Source organism: Macaca mulatta, chromosome 9 (genome assembly GCF_049350105.2).
Source record: "Macaca mulatta isolate MMU2019108-1 chromosome 9, T2T-MMU8v2.0, whole genome shotgun sequence".
Taxonomy (NCBI): domain Eukaryota; kingdom Metazoa; phylum Chordata; class Mammalia; order Primates; family Cercopithecidae; genus Macaca; species Macaca mulatta.
In genome coordinates, this window is record NC_133414.1 from 53,467,173 (window position 1) to 53,487,180 (window position 20,008).

A 20,008-nucleotide genomic window follows, 5' to 3' on the forward strand; every position below is an offset into this window, starting at 1 on the left:
TGATTTTTAGAATTTCCAGCTTTTCTGCACTGCTTTTTCCCCATGTTTGTGGTTTTATCTACCTTTGGTCTTTGATGATGGTGACGTACAAATGGAGTTTTGGTGTGGGTGTCCTTTTTGTTTGTTAGTTTTCCTTCTAACAGGACCCTCAGCTTCAAGTCTGTTGGAGTTTGCTGGAGGTCCACTCCAGACCCTCTTTGCCTGGGTATCAGCAGCGGAGGCTGTCAAAAAGTGAATATTGCTGAACAGCAAATGTTGCTGCCTGATCGTTCCTCTGGTAGCTTCGTCTTAGAGGGATACCCGACCGTGTGAGATGTGAGGTGTCAATCCGCCCCTAGTGGGGGCTGTCTCCCAGTTAGGCTACTCGGGAGTCAGGGACCCACTGGAACAGGCAGTCTGTCCGTTCTCAGGTCTCAAATTCCATGCTAGGAGAACCACTACTCTCTTCAAAGGTGTCAGACAGGGACATTTACATCTGCAGAAGTTTCTGCTGCCTTTTGTTTGGCTATGCCCTGTCCCCAGGGGTGGAGTGTACAGAGGCAGGCAGGCCTCCTTGAGCTGCGGTGGGCTCCACCCAGTTTGAGCTTTGTTTACCTACTCAAGCCTCAGCAATGGTGGGCACCCCCTCCCAGCCTTGCTGCTGCCTTGCAATTAGATCTCAGACTGCTGTGCTGGCAATGAGGGAGGCTCTGTGGGCATGGGACCCTCTGAGCCAGGTGCGATATAATCTCCTTCTGTGCCGTTTGCTAAGTCCCTTGGTAAAGCACAGTATTAAGGTGAGAGTGACCCAATTTTCCAGGTTTTGTGTGTCACGGTTTCCCTTGGCTAGGAAAGGGAATTCCCTTCCCTCTTGCAATTTCCGTGTAAGGCGATGCCTCACCCTGCTTCATCTCTCACTTGGTGGGCCTCACCCACTGTCCTGCACCCACTGTCCTACAAGCCCCAGTGAGATGAATCTGATACCTCAGTTGGAAATGCAGAAATCACCTGTCTTCTGTGTCACTCATGCTGGGAGCTGCTGGCTATAGCTCTTCCTATTTGGCCATCTTGGAACTGCCCCCCAGCTATTTCTTTCTTAACTGGAGAAACAGAATGGTTTTATTTTATTGTTTATTTATTTATGGAGACAGGGTCTCGCTCTGTCACCCAGGCTGGGGTGCACTGGTGCAGTCTCGGCTCACTGAAATCTCTATCTCCTGGGTTCAAGCAATTCTCTGTCACAGGTGCCCGCTACCATACCTGGCTAATTTTTGTATTTTTAGTAGAGACGTGGTCTCACCATCTTGGCCAAGCTGGTCTTGAACTCCTGACCTTGTGATCATCCCAAAGTGCTGGGATTACAGGCATGAGCCACCACACCCAGCCGATTTTATTTTTATATCCATTATTCCACTCAAAATATTCCAAAATGAGATCAGACATTAAACTCTACATGTAGTGTGTAAAGCCCACTTAGTAGAGGCCAGGCACAGTGGATCACTCCTGTAACCCCAGCACTTTGGGAGGCCATGGTGGGTGGATCAGTTGAGGCCAGGAGTTCGAGACCAGCCTGGCCAACAGGGCAAAACCCCATCACTACTAAAAATACAAAAATTAGCCAGGTGTGGCACACACCTGTAATCCCAGCTACTTGGGAGCGTAAGGGATGAGAATGGCTTGAACCCGGAAGGTGGAGGTTTTAGTAAGCTGAGATTGCATCACTGCACTCTAGCCTGGGTAACAGAGTAAGACTCTGTCTCAAAACAAAACAGTAGAAAAGAAACAAAAACCACAGATTGAGAAACAGGACTTTATGGCAGCCCTGACCTCACTGTCCTCAATATGACCTATTAAAAAACAAACATTCTGAGCGTTCTGTAATACTGGTTCCAGGTATCAATGACAACCTATCATGATCATGATGATCCTATTACCTATATTCTCTAGAGCATGCAAATATGATTTAATTTTCTTCTACCAGGATAAAGGCCCAATTTCACTTCCTTCCCCTATCAGTGAATACACCAGACCACATGTTCCATGATTGGTAAAAGGCAGAGATAGGGGTCTTACTTTCAGTTCATTCTTAACATGGTATGATAGGAGACTGCTTAGCCCAGCTTCTCTTTCTTCTTTGACCCCAAGGAAATGAAATGGAAATACAAGCCCACCTGTATCCTAGACTCCAGACTGCTGATTTCTTTGGCCAGTTGTTCTTTAGTTGGTATGCCAGGGTAGGAGTTCTGTTTAAACAAGGCTTGAAGGGCATCCTTTTGACTTGGGATCAAAACAATTCTTTGTTGAAATTCTCTTGGGAGATAGCCTGGTATAGAGAAATAGGTCAAAGCCATGGGAAGGATTTGTTGTGGATTCATATCTGTAATGCAGATACAGGCCTTCTATTGATACCAGGTTGAAGGTGTTGAGTCCCAGGGGTCACTCTGTGTTTGTACTTTTTGGAAACACACTCCATGATTAACTGGGTGCAGGGCATTACACAGATTAGAAAGGGTAATAAGCCTTTATCCAGAGATCAACACCAAAAACTGAATCTCATGCCGTTCGTAACATTACACACAAACGACTGAGAAACCAGTTGAAAAAGGGGACATGAATGAAACATTTAGTTTCCAAATGTGAAAACCAAATTTGGACTTTCGGGGTTAAACATATATAGGGTAAGAGTTGAAAAACTACCTGTTGCTCTCTATGCTCACTACATGAGTAACAGAATCAATCGTTCCCCAAACCTCACATCACACAGTATACCCACGTAACAAAACTGCACATGTACCCCCTGAATCTAAGATAAAAATAGAACTTATTTTTAAAATTGTCAAAGAAATTAAAGATGTTATCTTTGAAGGGTGGTCATTAGGCTGAACCTTGATGTGGTAGGAGGGAGGCATGTAGCTGAATCCCAGTGCTTATATCTGGAGAGGAGAGTGAATGGACTTGCGTCCCCCGTGCAGGGACAATGACCAGCAGGGGTGTCAAGATCTGTTGTAATATTTGCAGCATTACTGAAGATCTGTGTAGCAAACTAATCCCCAGGTAACTCTTGGCAGGAATCAGGATGCATCTATGTCACTTCTTGTAAAATTAAAAAGGAAACAACAGGAACAACAAAAAACCCGCCAACATTTCCTGGAATTTATGACACCAGACATTTTCTGAGAGCTGTGTGGCAGCCGTCGTAGTGGAGAATACAGTTTTTGTCCCACATCTCCATCCACATCTCCATTCATCTGGGTCACTGTGCTTCACTCACATGGCATTGCAGTGCTGTGAGATACACCACAGATACAGTCAGCTTTGTCCTGGGGCTGGATGTTAGAGATGGTTAAGGAGTGGTCAGCCTCAGACCTGGAGCCTGAGAAGTGATCAGGGATCCCCTCTCCCTTGCCGTAGTTTCCATCACTGTTAAGACACATCACACACCAAGGGGCTTCCCTGACCATGCTACCGTGCAGTGCTGTAGGTGCTACGCTTACTGCTCAGCTTGCAGGTGAGTTAGTCTGAGGCTCCCAGTCTGGGAGAGGGACCCTGAAAACAAACTCATTACATCCTGGAGGAAGGAGAAGAGGGGGCAGTTCTGTCATGAATGTGAGATCAGGATGCTGAGGGCCATCTTGACCTGTGCCATGAAGGAGGAGGATGAAGAGGAGGAGTAGGGTGTATGCCACAGTCCAGATACTCCAGTGCTCTACCGAGGCGGCCTTGCTGCAGGCCTCTTATCCACCCTCCAGACCCTGGAGAAACGGGCCCTTCATGCAAACCCTTGGCCAACCAAACCCTTACTGGGTCTTTCCTGCTGCCCTGTGGCGGGGTATCATTTCTGGGAGGCGTGTGCCTGTGCTCAGCCTGGCTTGAGGCTCTGCAGAGGCCCAGGGAGGACTCAGCTGCTAGACCTGAGCGGAGGCCAGGATCAGTGTCTGTTTCCCCATTTCCCCAGCTGAGAGCCCTACAGGTTCCCTCAGGGCAGGCCCACAGGCTATCCTTTCTTTAACTAGAGGAGGGGTGGTTTTCACAGAGGCTCCTGCTTCCACCTTGGCCAGGACTCCTACCCACTCCCTGCCCAATGACAGAGCGACGTTCTTTCTCAGGGGAGCTCCTGATATCTCAGTCTTTCGTTTTCTATGTAGGCCTCCTCAGTGGGAACAGGGTGCACAATTCTCACTTTATAAAGAGTTCTTAAGGGAAGGGTTATCTCATATACAAATCGCACCTGAAATAAGCATACATTATCTACAAGCAGGGGCGATTCAGCCCTGAATCCACTTCCCAGGGTACTCATGAAGCCAGGTTTCTCTCTCCCCACTTGATTGCTCGAGAGATCAGCACATAGCGAGCAGTCTGGTGAGTGCTGGGGAGGACACATTCACCGGATTGATAGATCCACTGAATTCTCTGTCAAGTGAGGAGAACCCCGGGAGTGGAAGGAGAAAGTACTGGAGAATCAGAAGCCTTGGGGCTTTTTCTGAAGTGAGGGGTTAGAGAGATTCACTAAAGTAAGGGGATGCAAGTGACAACTTCCAAGATCTGAAAAACTTCCCGTGGCTTTTTGGACATAGAGAACTTGCTGACTTAGTGAGGAGGTCATAGGGGAGAAGGTCATAGGAAAGAAAGAGAGACTGGAGAATCAAGACAGGAAATTGTGAATCAGAGATGAGGAATGGGAGAGGGCAAGGATGTTCCACACTTTATCAAAGACTGGAGGAGGCGCCAGTGGGGAGATTGAACAGGAGTCAAAGGGGAGGTCAAGGTTTGGGGTGTGTTTACTTTCATTTCTGGTTTGTTTCTTAAAGTGACACCTCTGTCAGCATCTCAACTGTCCTCTCTAGCCATCTTCCTGCCTGGACTGGCAATGTTTTTATTTTATTTATTTATTTAGAGATGGAGTCTTGCTCTGTCTCCCAGGCTAGAGTGCAATGGCATGATCTCAGCTCACTGCAATCTCCGCCTCCCGGGTTCAAGCAATTCTCCTGTCTCAGCCTCCTGAGTAGCTGGGACTACAGGTGCCTACCACCACAGGTGGCTAATTTTTGTATTTTTGGTAGAGACGGGGTTTCACCTTGTTGGTCAGGCTGGTCTCAAACTCCTAACCTCAGGTTATCCAGCCGCCTCGGCCTCCCAGAGTACTGGTATTATAGGCGTGAGCCACGGTTCCTGGCCCTGGACCAGGAAATGTTTAAGTCAAAAGTCTTTAGTTCTCTCTGCAAGAGATTACTCTTTGGTTTCTGTCTGCTTATGGCTTTCCTTCTTGTTTTCCACTATTCTTATGAATTTGAGGATATTAAAATATGTATGGGAAAGTTTGGGGGAAAGGACCCTTTAGAAATGCAAAGCCAGGTCCTATTCCAGACCCACGGAATCAGAATTCACACTTTACACGATCTCAGATGACATGCACACAGTAACATCTGAAAAGCTCTGGTCTGACTCAGGCGTGAAAGCACTGGTGGGTGTTGGTGGCAGACTGTTTCTCATGCCTCAGTCTAGTCTCCTTCCTGCAAACATGCCCAGCAAGCTCCCTGCCTGCGCTCTTATCTTGAGCAGGAGATGCCAGGCATGCTGCACCTGAGGCTTCCCACTGCACACGGAGGCATCTCCCCTGAGCTCACAGATCCATAGAGCTTCAATAACAAGATGATCTGCACATTTTTATTGATATTAATAAGCAATTAGAATTAGCTAAAACTCAATATGTATTAGTACCTATGATAAAAATAATATTGTGGCTGGGCGCAGTGGCTCACACCTGTAATCCCAGCACTTTGGGAGGCCGAGGCCAGCAGATCGCCTGAGCGCAGAAGTTCGAGACCACCCTGGGAAACATGGTGAAACCTAGTATCTACTAAAATACAAAAAATTATTGGGAGGCTGAGGCGGGCGGATCACCTGAGGTCAGGAGTTCAAGACCAGCCTGGCCAACATGGTGAAACCCTGTCTCTACTAAAAATATAGAAATTAGCTGGGCATGGTGGCAGGTGCCTGTAATCCCAGCTACTCAGAAGGCTGAGGCAGGAGAATCGCTTGAACCCGGAGGCAGAGGTTGCTTGAGCTGAGAATATGCCATTGCACTCCAGCCTGGGGGACAAGAGTGAGACTTCGTCTCAAAAAAAAAAAAAAAAAAAAAAACAAACAAACAAAAAAAATTAGCCAGGTGTGGTGGTGTGTGCCTGTAGTCCCAGCTACTGGGGAGGCTGAGGCACAAGAATCACTTGAGCCCTGGAGGCAGCTGTTGCAGTGAGCCGAGATTGTGCCACTGCACACCAGGTTGGGCTACATAGTGAGACTCCATCTAAAAAAAAAAATATCTATATATATATTATTATGAAGTCATTATATACTTACATTGTCTTCACAACCAGAGAAAATATTTAAATTAACCTAAAATGACACTAGTGGTATATAAAATACAGAAAGATAAACAGAAAAATAATAATTGTGGAAATATTAGGGGTATACATGAAACAAATGCATGCAAATTCAAAATATGGGTTTATTGATTTGTCTTGGTGTATCAGCTTCCTAGGCCTGAAATCACATGGACCACAAACTGGGTGGGTTAAAACAACAGAAATGTCTTAGTTCTCAGAGCTAGTAGCACAAAATCCATAGGCAGGGCCAGGTTTCCTCTGATGCTTCTAGGGGAAAACTGTCCTCCTTCCTGGCTCCTGGTAGTTTCTCGTTTCTTTCCTGCTCCTCCTATTTCCCATCCTTCCTCCACCCAGCAGGATGGCCCTACATCAACTCAGTCCATGCATGTGAACCCACCACCTCCATGCACCATATTAAGCACAGTTCCGTGAGTGATCCATAATCACCAACCTCCAGGGCACCGACAGTCACTCTGTGTCCTCCCAGCTTTTGCAAAAACTTTTGGACAAGTCATCTCCAAATAAAGAAGACCTTGTCAATGTAAGACCATGCTTCTTTCTTACACAGAAATTTTGCTTTCCTGGTTTATTTCTTTTCCAATCAAATCTAGAGATAAAAATCTGACAATGTATATTATGGGAGACATACAATACCTTTGGTAGAGGTGGTATTTGGTGGGCATCTCTTACCAACTGACAGTTTCCGTTATAAACTAATTTAGAGGCATTTCCCTCAGCACCTGTTTCCCCTTTGAATTAAGGCCTGTGCCATTGCGAATCTAAATCAACTTGAAAGATAAATGTGGCAGGAAAAGGTCTTATCATTTCCACAGGTATCCTCTGTGCTAGTTTTGGGGAACTTTGATTTTTGACTTAACCACTGTACCCCTTCTGAGTTTCTAAAGTCATCAAGAGAAAAAACAGACCTATGTGAAGTGCACAGCATAATATAATCCTCACAGTGCTTTTAAAATATGATTGCAGATCTCATCAGCCTCAGGGGAGAGTGGTGTGTACCTTGAAATAACTCACTGAGGCACAAACTTGCTGACTTCTTGTCCTCCATCTCGGAGAAGATATGGAGGGTATGAAGGATGGAGAAAAAGAGGAAGAGGAAATGTGATGGTGGAGTGGGTAGCATAAAAAAGGGAAGACAAGTAAGTATATATGTTCTCAGTGGCTTCTCAGTTTCTTTTGGCCCATCAAGGAGACCGACATAGGAGAGTGCTGATGAGGCTGTTCTTAGCTGGGACCACACTTGCGCTTTGAAAACAACCCCCAAAATTGCTGCAGGCAAATGAGGGATGTCCTAGAACATCCTCCTAGGGAGCAGATACCCATTCTGTAGAAGCTCTAAGCCTGCTGGGCTAAGCCCTCCACAGGCCACTTTAATGAGGAGAGGCTCTAGGTAGTGGTAGGACCACCATGTTGCATGACTTTTCTGTGTGCCCTGTCTTTTTACTCCATCTAAAAAAAGAAAAAACTGTGTGTTGCTTTGAAACACAAGTGCAGATGTTTATCAGCAGCCTTTGCCTTTGTGGGAATTGTAAACTAAAAATAAAATTCTAACCCCTCACTGAACAGGCCCTACCTTGGTCAAAGAGACCCTAGAAAAACTTTAAAACTGAGTTTCTGGGGAGGAGGTTCAGACACATCTCCTTATACCCCCTCATGTTTATGGTGTAGACAGAACTGCCCAGCATTAGCGTGAAAATAGAGATAATAAGACTGACATAGCTGGGCATGGTGGCTCACACCTGTAATTCCAGCACTTTGGGAGGCTGAGGAGGGCGGATCATGAGGTCAGGAGATCGAGACCATCCTGGCTAACACGGTGAAACCCCATCTCTACTAAAATACAAAAAATTAGCTGGGCATGGTGTGGGTGCCTGCAGTCCCAGCTACTTGGGAGGCTGAGGCAGGAGAATGGCGTGAACCCGGAGGCAGAGCTTGCAGTGAGCCAAGATCACGCCACTGTACTCCAGCCTGGGTGACAGAGCGAGACTCCATCTCAAAAAAAAAAAAAAAAGACTGACATAATGGACTCTTTGTGGCAATGAGATACCAAATTATAAACAGGACTGAAGGCCACAACAGGCAAGGGTTAAGTCATGCACCCTAAACTTAAAGAATAAACTGTGTTCTAACTGCCACAAGTTAATTTTTCTCTAGTAGCTAAACAAGCACTGACCTCAAGATAAGCAATATTCAAATAATTGTAGCTCACCACCAGATACTGACTAACCTCCAACCCCTGTTCCACAAGCCGTAACTGCAGCTTTGATTGGACAACAGACTAATTTCAGTAACTTTCTCCTGATAAGAAGACCACCTACAGTTTGTTACGCTCCTGTAGGGCCAGCATAACCATGGCAACCCTGAGTAGTCTGTGAATGGCTGGGGGAAGGGTATATGAGAACTTTCTGTGCTACTACTTCAGTTTTTATGTTAATTCAAAACAGTTTCACATAATGTCCATTAATTTAAAAAATATGGCAGCATTGTTCAGGAACCGTTTCATTTTAGCTAATGTTTAACAAGCAGCTAAATATCTAAATATTACATTGAGATAGTCTGTGCTATTAAACAATTTTGAAGTTGTAAATATATCTTCTGTAGTTGTAGCACTAGTGATTGACTTAATAAACTTAAATTTGCACACATGAAATAAAGAATATAGCATAGCAATTTTAGAGTTGTCTGAAATATGGGATACTGAATAATCTAGAATTGTTATGCTTGAATGAACTTAACAATTTAATTTCCACAGTACTTTCAGTTGACTGCTTTCCAGGGTGCACCCAGTTATGAGGCCAGTGGTGGATTATTCTCTTCCTCAGCTTGGTGTAGACTGTAGATTGTCTTGATCCCTCAAGATCTACTGTCATATCCTGGAAGCAAGATGCTGGGAAGTGTACAATGAAAAAGACAGCTTTTGACAAATTCCTGCCAGAGGTCACAGAGAAATGAGTAATTGTTTATTTACAGCTTAAATGTTTGACCCATTATTCACCATCTGCATAGCAAAACCCTGAATCTCAGTTGGGTTTTAACAAGAACCTGCAGTGCAGGTTGCACTCATAACCAACAGACTGATGGTGTAGGCAAACACCTGTATTGAGATGAGACAATATAGAAATATTGGAGTGACCAAGAGCACTGGGCCTGGTGCATAAAGGTGTGGATTCAAGTCCTATTTAGAAGATGCACAAACCTGAGAAAGTTATAGAGACCTCTCTGTGCCTCAGTTCCCTGTTCTGTGGTATTGAAATGTTAATATGGCCTATGTTATGTTATAAGGCTAAAAATGGTGAAATGGAGGTAAAGCCTTTAGAAGACTGGTGATCTATAAGTGCCTTAAAGTGTTCGATCATTATATGTCTAGAAGAATACACCAGAACCTTGGTAGTGGTTGAATACAGAGAAGAAATGTGGATGGCTCCAGGGGAGTGGAGGATGGAATTTTCTTCTTTCTTTCCATGGATATGATGCTTTACAGCTTACGGAGAATATCTGTTATTTCTTGTGATGCTTACACTAGCCAGGAGGAATGGGCAAAGGAAGGGCTACAACCCATATTTGAGAGTTCAGGGAAGTGAAATGGAGAGATTTGAAGTGGTCTGCCTAGAATCATAGCACTGATAAGTGATGGATCTGGCACAAGAAGGTAATTGGTTTTCTGCGGACTGAGGTCTCTGAAGACCTGAGACCTTGAAATAATACCCTGAAACCTGAAAGCTATTTTCATTGCTTTCTCAACTGCTCTTACCCCAAAGTTTCTTCAGGAAGGCTGATGCCCTGGAAGAGGTGGCTAAGTCAAAAGAAGAGCTGAAGCAATAATAAAAAAAGATTCCTTCAACCTCTAGGTTTTAATCCCTGATCTCACCTTGCAATATAAATCAGTTGACCATCCTAAGGGACCATGGTCTGCTTGGCCCTGTATTAGTCCATCCTTGCATTGATATAAAGAAATACTTGAGACTGGGTAATTCATAAAGAAAAGAGGTTTAATTGGTTCATGGTTCTGCAGGCTATAGAGGAAGCATAGTGGCATGTGCTTCTTGGGAGATTTCTAGAATCTTCCAATCATAGTGAGATGCGAAGGGGAAGTAGGCATCCTACATGGCAGGAGGAGAAGCAAGAGAGAGTGAGAGCAAGATGCCCCACACGTTTATGCAACCGGATCTCATGAGAACTCACTTTTGCAAGGACAGCACCAAGGGGATGGTGCTAAACCATTCATGAGAAAACTACCCCCATGAGCCAATCACTTCACACCAGGCCCCAGCTCCAATACTGGGGATGACAATTCAACATGAGATTTGGGAAGGGACACGTATCCAAACTATATTATTCCACCCCTTGCCACTCCCAAATCTCATGTCCTTCTCACATTTCAGAATACAGTTATGCCTTCCCAACAGTCTCCCAAAGTCTTAGCCCATTCCAGCATTATCTCAAAAGTCCGAAGTCCAAAGTCTCATCTGAGACAAGGTAAATTTCTTCCACCTGTAAAATAAAAAACAAGTTTAGAGTTACTTCCAAAATACAATGGGAGTACAAGCATTTGGTAACAAACCCAATTCCAAAAGGCACAAAGAAAGGGGTTACAGGCTCCATGCATATTCAAAACCCAGCAATGCAATCATTAAATCTTAAAGCTCCATAATAATCTCCTTTGACTCCATGTCCTACATCCAGGGCCTTGGTGCAAGCAGTGGGCTCCCAAAGTGTTGGTCAGCTCTGCCTCTGTGGCTTTGCAAGGTTCAGCTCCCAAAGCTCATGGACTGGAGTTTAGTGCTTGCAGTTTTTTCCATGTGCAGGGTGCAAACTGCCAATAGATCTACCATTCTGGGGTCTGGAGGATGGTGGCTCCACTAGCAAATGCCCCAGTATGGACTCTGTGTGGGAGCTCCAACCCCACATTTTTCCTCTACACCACCCTAGTAGAGGGTCTCTGTGAGGGCTCCACCCATGCAGCAGGCTTCTGCCTGGACACGCAAGCTTTTCCATACATCCTCTGAAATCTAGGTGGATGGTGCCAAGCCCTCATTCACTCTTGCATTCTGTACGCCAGCAGACTTAGCACCATGTGGAAGCCACCAAGGCTTACGACTTGTCACAGCAGCAGCCACAGCTACACATGGGACCCTTTAAGCCACAGCTGGATATGGAGTTGCCAAGAGGCAGGGAGCAGTGTCCTGAGGATGTGCAGGGCAGTGCAGGCCTGGGCTTGGCCTTCAAAACCATTCTTCCCTGGGCCTCTGATCCTGTGTTTGGATAGGCTGCCTCTGAGATCTCTAAAATGCCTTCAAGCCTTTTTATTGTCTGGGATGTCAGCACTTGCCTCCTTTTTAGTTATACAAATTTCTCTAGCATGTGGTTACTCAGCAGCCCACTTGAATTCTTCTGAACATAGGCCTTTTTTTTTTTTTTTTTCCTACCAAATGGCCAGGCTGCAGGATGCAAATTTTCCCAACTTTTATGTTCTGGTTAAATAGAAGTTCCAACTTATTTCTTTGCTTCCACATCCAAGCATAGTCTGTTAGAAGCAGTCACACCAGTTTGTGTTTTTTTTTTTTTTTTTTTTTTTTTTTTTTGAGACAAGGCCTCACTCTGTCACCCAGGCTGAAGTGCCATGGCATGATCCTGGCTCACTGCACCCTCAACTCCCCAGGCTTAGGTAATTGTCCCAACTCAGCCTCCTGAGTAGCTGGGACTACATGCCACCACACCAGCTATTTTTTATATTTTTAGAGATGGGATTTTGTCATGTTTCCCAGGCTGGTCTTGAACTTCTGGGGTCAAGTGATCTGCCTGCCTTGGCCTCTCAAAGTGCTAGGATTACTGGTGTGAGCCACCATGCCTGGCCCATGCCACTTCTTGAACAATTTGCTGCTTAGAAATTTTTTTTTTTTTGCCAGATATTCTACGATATCACTCTTCAAGTTCAAACTTCCATAGGTCCCTAGGACATGGATGCAATCCAGCCAAGCTCTTTGCTAAGGCATAACATGTGTGACTTTTGCTCTAGTTTCCAATAAGTTCCTCATTTCCATCTGAGAACTCATCAGCCTGGACTTCACTTTCCATATCCCTATCAGCATTTTGGTCAGAATCATTTAACCAGTTTATAAGAAGTTCTCAACTTTCCCTCATCTTCCTGTCTTCTTCCAAGTTCTCCAGACTCTTTCAACCTCTGCCCATTACCCAGTTCCAAAGCTGCTTCCACATTTTCAGGTACCTTTATAGTAACACCCCACTCCTTGGTACCAGTTTTCTGTGTTAGGTCATTCTCACATTGCTATAAAGAAATTCCTGGCCAGGTGCAGTGGCTCACACCTGTAATCCCAGCACTTTGGGAGGCCGAGGTGGGCAGATCATGAGGTCAAAAGTTCAAGACCAGCCTGACAAACATGGTGAAACCCTGTCTCTACTAAAAGTACAAAAATTAGCTGGGCGTGGTGGCATGCGCCTGTAATCCCAGCTACTCAGGAGGCTGAGGGAGGAGAATTGCTTGAATACAGGAGGAGGAGGTTGCAGTGAGCCGAGATCATGCCACTACACTCCAGCCTGAGTGACAGAGTGAGACTCTGTCTCAAAACAAACAACCCCCCCAAAACAACAACAACCAAAAAACAAATTCCTGAGACTGGGTAATTTAAATTGGCTCAGGGTTCTGAAATCTTTACAGGAAGCATGATACTGACATCTGCGTGGTTTCTGGGGAGGCCTCAGGAAACTTAGAATCATAACAGAAGGCTAAGTGGGAGCATGCACATCACATGGCCAGAGCAGGAGCAAGGTAGGAGGAGGTGTCACACACTTTTAAACCAGATCTCACTATTGCAAGAGCAGCAACAAGGGGATGATGCTAAACCATTTATGAGACATACACTCCCATGACTCAGTCACCTCTCACCCAGTCATCTCCAATAATGGGGATTACAAGTCACCATAAGATTTGGGCAGGGACACATATCCAAACTATATCAGCCCCCAAGCTGACTCAGAACTCAAGTCATTTTAAACCAATTGCCACTTGATGGCTGTGCCAAGAATCAACTTCCATTCAACTGGCCAACCCTTCATGAGCAGCTAATTGAAATTAACTGAAAATATGGCTATCTGGGCTGATTCTTTAGTGGATTGATGAATTAAATTTGTGACCCCAGCTGTTTCACTGACTTAATCTGAGCAATTATCTGAGCAACCTGGACTGAGGCACACTTGAGAATGGGAAGTGCCTAAATAAAGTCTGTTTAAATAACTTGAAGTCAAACCTGATGAAAGGGATACTTGAATTAATTAGACACAAGCACAATGTATTCAAGGCCATGAGTGAACATTGTATTATAGAGGAATGTAAACATGAAAACTAGCACCTTGAGCAGGTGGATATATGGCTCCTAGTATTAGGTTGGTGCACCAGTAATTGCAGTTTTTGCCATTGAAAGTAATGGCAAAACCCACTATTACTTGTGCACCAACCTGATAATAGCATGGGAAGTTTCCTGATTACATGCATCAATTCAGACATATCAAAATGTTAAGAGGATAAAATCATGTTACATCTGAGAAATTTTTTTTTAACCTTTCAGATCAATATTTCAGTATTATAACAGCAGAAATAGAATATGAGGGAAAAGTTAAAAGAGTTGATGGAAAAGATGAAGGACAAAATTACCATTGTAGTGAAGTAAAAAGATACACCTTTTGAAGCGGAAAGGAAACAGAGGGCAATGATGTATGATCTGTAAATAATGTGTAAAAAAATATAGTAAAGGTTGAACTTCTGAGATATAAATCTCAGAAGTTTCAAGAAGAAACAGATTTGAGAATTAAAAATTATTACCACATGTAATCTCATTGAGAACAATTTTTTTTTTTTTTCCTGGCTCCAAAGATCCTTTACTGATATCCACTTGAAACACTTTGGTCCTTAACTTGTTAACTGAGTTGACAGGCTGATGGCTGATCTAGGTAAAGGTTTCATGGTAGCAAAAACACTTCCTGCCTATAATATATCAAAACAGGTTCCTGAATAATGTGTGTAAATGTTGTCAGGGTCTCTGTCCCATCTTCTTCAGAGTTCGATTAAGCTCTTCGAATTTGTGGCTCTGATGGATGAAGAAATCCCCATAGCACCTGGCGACCTTGGTGTCTGCGATGTGGATCATGTCATTATCAATGTAGAAGTTAACCTCTGAGGCTGACTAAATTCACCATCCAGGGTTGTGATGCCGCTGGTCCACACCAGGTTCTTCATCTTGTGTTTGAAGACAGGAAGCTGGATCCTGAACTCCTGCTCTGTGAGGTCCAGGAAGCCAGCCAGCTTGGCCACAGGCATGGTGATGTAAAGCTTGAGGAAGCCGGGGATGGTTGAAAGGTGGGCCTGCTGCTGTACTTCAGAAAACACCTTCAACTGCTGCAGGAAGGGCTCTTTGTGGTAGCTGGGGTGCACATTATCGTAGTTGGGCAATACAGGTGACAGGAACTTGGGGCAGGAGTAACTGAAAAGTTCTTCATAGGCTTGTGGGTCACCTTTCTGCAGGTGCAGCATCTTGTCCCCATATTTCTTCTGTAGCTGGGGGTGAATACTCTCATCGATACCTATGGGGTACATCGTGAGAGCAATGGCCAGTAGCGCATGCATCTGCTCATTCTGCTTGTTAATCATCTCATACTTGTATGTGGTCCTCTGAAACATGCTCTTGGTCCTCTGGATCTAGAGGAGGATGTTGGCGAAGACCCAGATGGCATCCTGGTAGCGACACATCATCAAATATGCAAACCCAACATAATTGTATGTGGTGACCTGGCACTCTGGCACACGGGAATACATACTCCTTTTGTCAAGTTTGATGGAGAACAAATCTTAAGCTTATTTTTTTTTTTAAATTTAGTTGGGTATTAATGTATTTTTAATATTATGGCTAATTTTAATAAGACCTTATAAACAAATCTAATCCCAATCAATCAATCTTGACTGCAAAATAATTTCATAAACATTTTTATAACCTTTTATAATATTTTTATTTTATAACTCTATATCCATTTAATATTATTTATCTTTTAAATTTTTCTTTAAAACAACCCCTCAAAACTTCTAAACTAGGCAAAATTATGTTTCCCACCATGAAATTTCAGTTTTTTTCCTAAAAATCTCCAGATTTAGGCCACTCTAATATTTGGTTTCAGATTTTGACATTTATACTCAGAAGACTTTGGTCTATAATTTCCCTTTATTGAATGTCTCATATTGTATTTGGTATCAAGATTCTCTTCATCTGATGAAGGCAGTGTGGTTGTGTTTTTTCTGTACCTATTCTATGAAAGATTGGGTACAAAAGTGGTGTGGAGAAACACTACATTTTTCTAAAAATAGGAAAATATTTAAGACAAAAAGCTTGGTGGAAGAATCAAAAGTACAAGTCAGTAATAATACTATAAAACATGCTCATAAATCCATAGACAAATTGGAGCGAGAGAAACAAAAAAATGAGGAAGACATTTTGAGTACAAGTGAATTGGCCTATTTGAAGAAACCACAATCAGAAGATGAAAGTGAACATGTCTCAGCAACAGGACACAAAATTCCCCATATTTGAGCACTCTTTGTGTGACATTTTGAAATTGACAAATGCTGTCAAACTTGAATCTCGAAGCTCACAGAGTGATGATTAGAATGGAAGGCAAGATATGGTTCATCACATGATCACAGTGATAGGTCACCGTAGAATTTTCTAGTGAATGCATGCCACATTATGGGGTCCAACTGCTGCTACTTTGACATGGGTAAATGGTCACTTAGATTATATGTTGCATTTCAAAAACTGAATCCCTGACCCACAGTATTATTCTCTGTGTATGAAATAAATGTTAAATGAGGAAAAAAGACCTGTCTCTCAAATATATTTGATAGTGAACATTTCAGAGTGAAGAGAGAAAAAGCTAACATCTTGAGAATAAAAGGAGTTCCATGCTTGAGTTGAAATGCCCTCCCCACCCATTTCTACTGTTCCTGAATCACTGGACATTTCTAGATTAAATAATTTAAAATTTGTTCCAGATTTAGTTTAAAAAGCATTATTATAAATTTAGTTTTAAAAAATAATTATATAAAACCTTTTATCACTTACGTATAGTACCTATTTTTTCTCTCTATGCAATTAAGTTTATGTACTTATTTCTGAATCTCTGAATTTTTTGAGAGATCCTCTATTAATGTATACATAAAAGGCTGGCTATTCACTGAGACATTAAGAAAAATGAAGCACTATATATTCACCAGCCGGCTGTTTGAAAACATATAATTAATTCTTTTTTAAATGGAGACTTCTGATAACCCTAAATTCCAGGATTAAATATGTGTTGTGGCACATCAATCAGCCTGATCACACACATTCTTATGATCTGGTCATGAAAATTAGGAAAGGGAAGGGAATTGACAAGCCCTTTAAACACGCAGCAATGGAAAATTCTAAAATAAACATGACAGAGTTGTCATGTCTAAAACAAAGTAGATACCCTTTTAGATATGAAATGGTTCAGTACAAATTTCCATCATTGCTGATTCATTACAAGTTTCTAGAACTATTTTATCAAATGGCTCTTTGATGAGATAAAAACTGCATTAATAATGGATGTTGCCATTTTTTCAGGTATTATTGAAGTGAGGGGGTAGTTGACAGAGTTTGGGAAGGAACGTGTAATATTTCCTCACTCTGAGTATAGAATTTTAATGGTTAATAACTAGATAGAAAAATGTGTGTGTGTGTGTGTGTGTGTGTGTGTGTTACCATCACAAACATACATATACACATGTCCAGTGACTCAGGAATTTCATCACTGCCTGTCTCATATGAAATTTAAGATTTAGTGGTGAAATGGAAGAAAAACTAGAAAACAGCGTTACATCTCTGAATGCTCAATTAGGGAGAAAATAAAAAAGATTTGGGAATATATCAAGAAAATAGAACCATATGATTGAAGGAACAGCATTCAAAGAGCAGATCAGACTTTCATTTGGTTGAGCAAAATACTTTCCTTCCTGCTGCCACCTGAGTGTCCACAGTGAATGAAGAGTAAATGAATAAATGTAAGTAAAGCCTTTAAAAAGCTTCCTCACTGTGTCAGTGCTATATGATTATTTAATTAACAAATCTGGAAAGATGTGCAGAAACTTAACCATTGTTACTTCCAGAAGCAGAACCTGATAGGCTGTGGAAGAGGGAAAGAAGGAAACCTAGATTTCAGTGCATGTTATTTTGTACCTTTTGAATGTCCTACAACTGTGTTATTCTTGGTGCTTTTACTGTGATTTTTTTTTTCTTTTTTTTTTTAAGAAAGAACCACCAGCACCAAATAACGCATAAAACAACCACTTTATTTTGTTCATGGTTCACAGGGCTAGGAAGGCACAGAAAAGATGGCTTATTGCTGCTCATTGGTGTTTGGGGACTACAGAGAAGACTCATTGGCTGGAGTTGAATCCATAGCAAAGGGTTGGCATCATCTGGAAGTGACTTCACTCACATGTCTGCAGAGGACATGGGACTTTGGCTGCAGGGCCTATAGGAGATCTCCCAGGTACCCTGGGCTTCCAGGTAGCAGAACAGTCTTAGGACATTCAGAGCTTTGACTTGGTGGTCAAGGGCACACAGGTGAGTGACCTGAGTGAACCAGGCCTTTTTAAACATAACTTTGAAAGTTACACAGCATCACTTTCATGTAATGTGTCAGTGACAAGTGAGCACTAGTGTCCAGTCTGGTAAGGGTGGGCATAGACCCCAAAATCTCAAGGGGAGAATAGCAAAAATATTGCAAACATCTTTAAAAAGCCACATGCATATTCTCATTTAAAACTACTCAGGTTTTATCTCTCCTGGGCTTCCCACCACAGCTCTGGGGTGATCTTAGGGCTTATGTTTCCTCCCCAACTTGGAGACAGAGGAGAAAGGGACCTTGGTAGTGGTTGTGGTCAAGGGTCTTTTGCTTATGTCCTGGGAGGTCCACCCAAGAGAGATGCAGGTCAGCAGTCACCCAGTCTCACTTATAAGTGGGAGCTAAATGATGAGAACTCATGGACACAAAGGGGAACAGCAGACACTGGGCCTACATGAGGGTGGGGTGGGAGGAGGGAGAGGATCAGAAAAAATAACTATTGGGTACTAGGCTTAGTACCTGGGTGATGAAATAATCTGTACAGCAAACCCCTGTGATATGAGTTTACCTACATAACAAACCTGTACATATCCCCCAAACCTAAAAGGTTAAAAAAAAAAAAAAGTTCCTAGTAGCAGAGATGTCTCTCAAATATATGATTAAAAATATGTTACTTTATCACATAGGCCAGGGGTAAGGTAATTGTGGGTTTTACTTCTGCCTCACTCCCTGTGAGTTGATTGACAAGTAAATGCAAACATTCAGGGAAACTTACTGAAGCGTTATGGGGCAATAAAAACTAATGTCTGCCTTAAATGTCGCTCTATCATGGAACCATTTAATTGACTCTGTTAAATTTTGAAATCACAAGATTTAGGCTGGGCACGGTGGCTCACGCCTGTAATCCCAGCACTTTGGAAGGCGGAGACAGGTAGATCACCTGAGGTCAGGATTTGATTTCGAGACCAGCCTGGCCAACATGGTGAAACCCCATCTCTATTAAAAATACAACAATAAGCCGGGCGTGGTGGCAGTTGCCTACAGCTACTCAGGAGGCTGAAGCAAGAGAATTGCTTGAACCCGGGAGACAGAGGTTGCAGTGACCCAAGATTGCACCATTGCATTCCAGCCTGGGCGACAAGAGCGAAACTCCATCTCAAACAAAGCAAAACAAAAACAAAAACAAAACAAAACAAAACAACAACAAAAAACCAAGATTTAACTATTTGGAATGGAGAGGAGGCTTTATTTCTTATAGGGGGTTACAGCCTGCAACAGGCTGAGAAGAATGCCTCTGGCTAAGACCAGGGACAGGCACTTTGAAGGAAGATAGGTTGAGGTAGGAGCATTATGCTGGACAAGTTAGCTAAACATACATCTTCAGCAGGTTACAGGAGGAGCTATGAGTATGCATGAAGGTGGTCCTGATGCACGTATATTGAACCAATATGCATGTAACATATGACCCATGTTCACTCTGGGGTGGAGACCTAACATTTGAATGTATTATAATTAGGCCCTATCAGTCAAAAGGTCTTTTCAGGACATGAAGGCACTCAAGTGTGCAACCTCTGTAAACCCAGCCAGAACCAGTTTATGGTGGGTGGTCTTCTTATCAGGAGAAAGTTACTGAAATCAGTCTCTTGTCTAATCAAAGCTGTAGTTATGGTGCTTGGGACAGGGATTGGCAGCCAATTAGTGTCTGGTGATGAGCTACAATTGTTTCCATTTTGCTTATCTCAAGGTCAGTGTTTATTTAGCTGCTAGAGAAAAAGGAAAAACCTTGTGGCAGTCAGACCATAGTTTACTCTTTAAGTTTAAGGTGCTTGACCTAACCCTTGCCTGGCATGGCCTTAGGTCTTGTTTATAATTTGGTATCTCATTGCCACGAAAGTCTGTTCTGCCAGTCTTATGATCTCTATTTTAACATTAATGCTGTCAGTTGCTGTGTCTAAACCACAAACATGAGAGGGTATAAT

The 20,008-nt window shown here is 43.0% G+C and overlaps 1 pseudogene across 1 annotated transcript; it reads right to left on the reverse strand.

The window, feature by feature from the left end:
• Nucleotides 1-9,329: 9,329 nt before the first annotated feature.
• LOC144331107 (eukaryotic translation initiation factor 3 subunit L pseudogene) lies at nucleotides 9,330-16,256 on the reverse strand (annotated as a pseudogene). The gene has a single exon (XR_013398023.1). The product of XR_013398023.1 is annotated as a eukaryotic translation initiation factor 3 subunit L pseudogene (transcript).
• Between the last annotated feature and the right edge of the window lie 3,752 nt (nucleotides 16,257-20,008).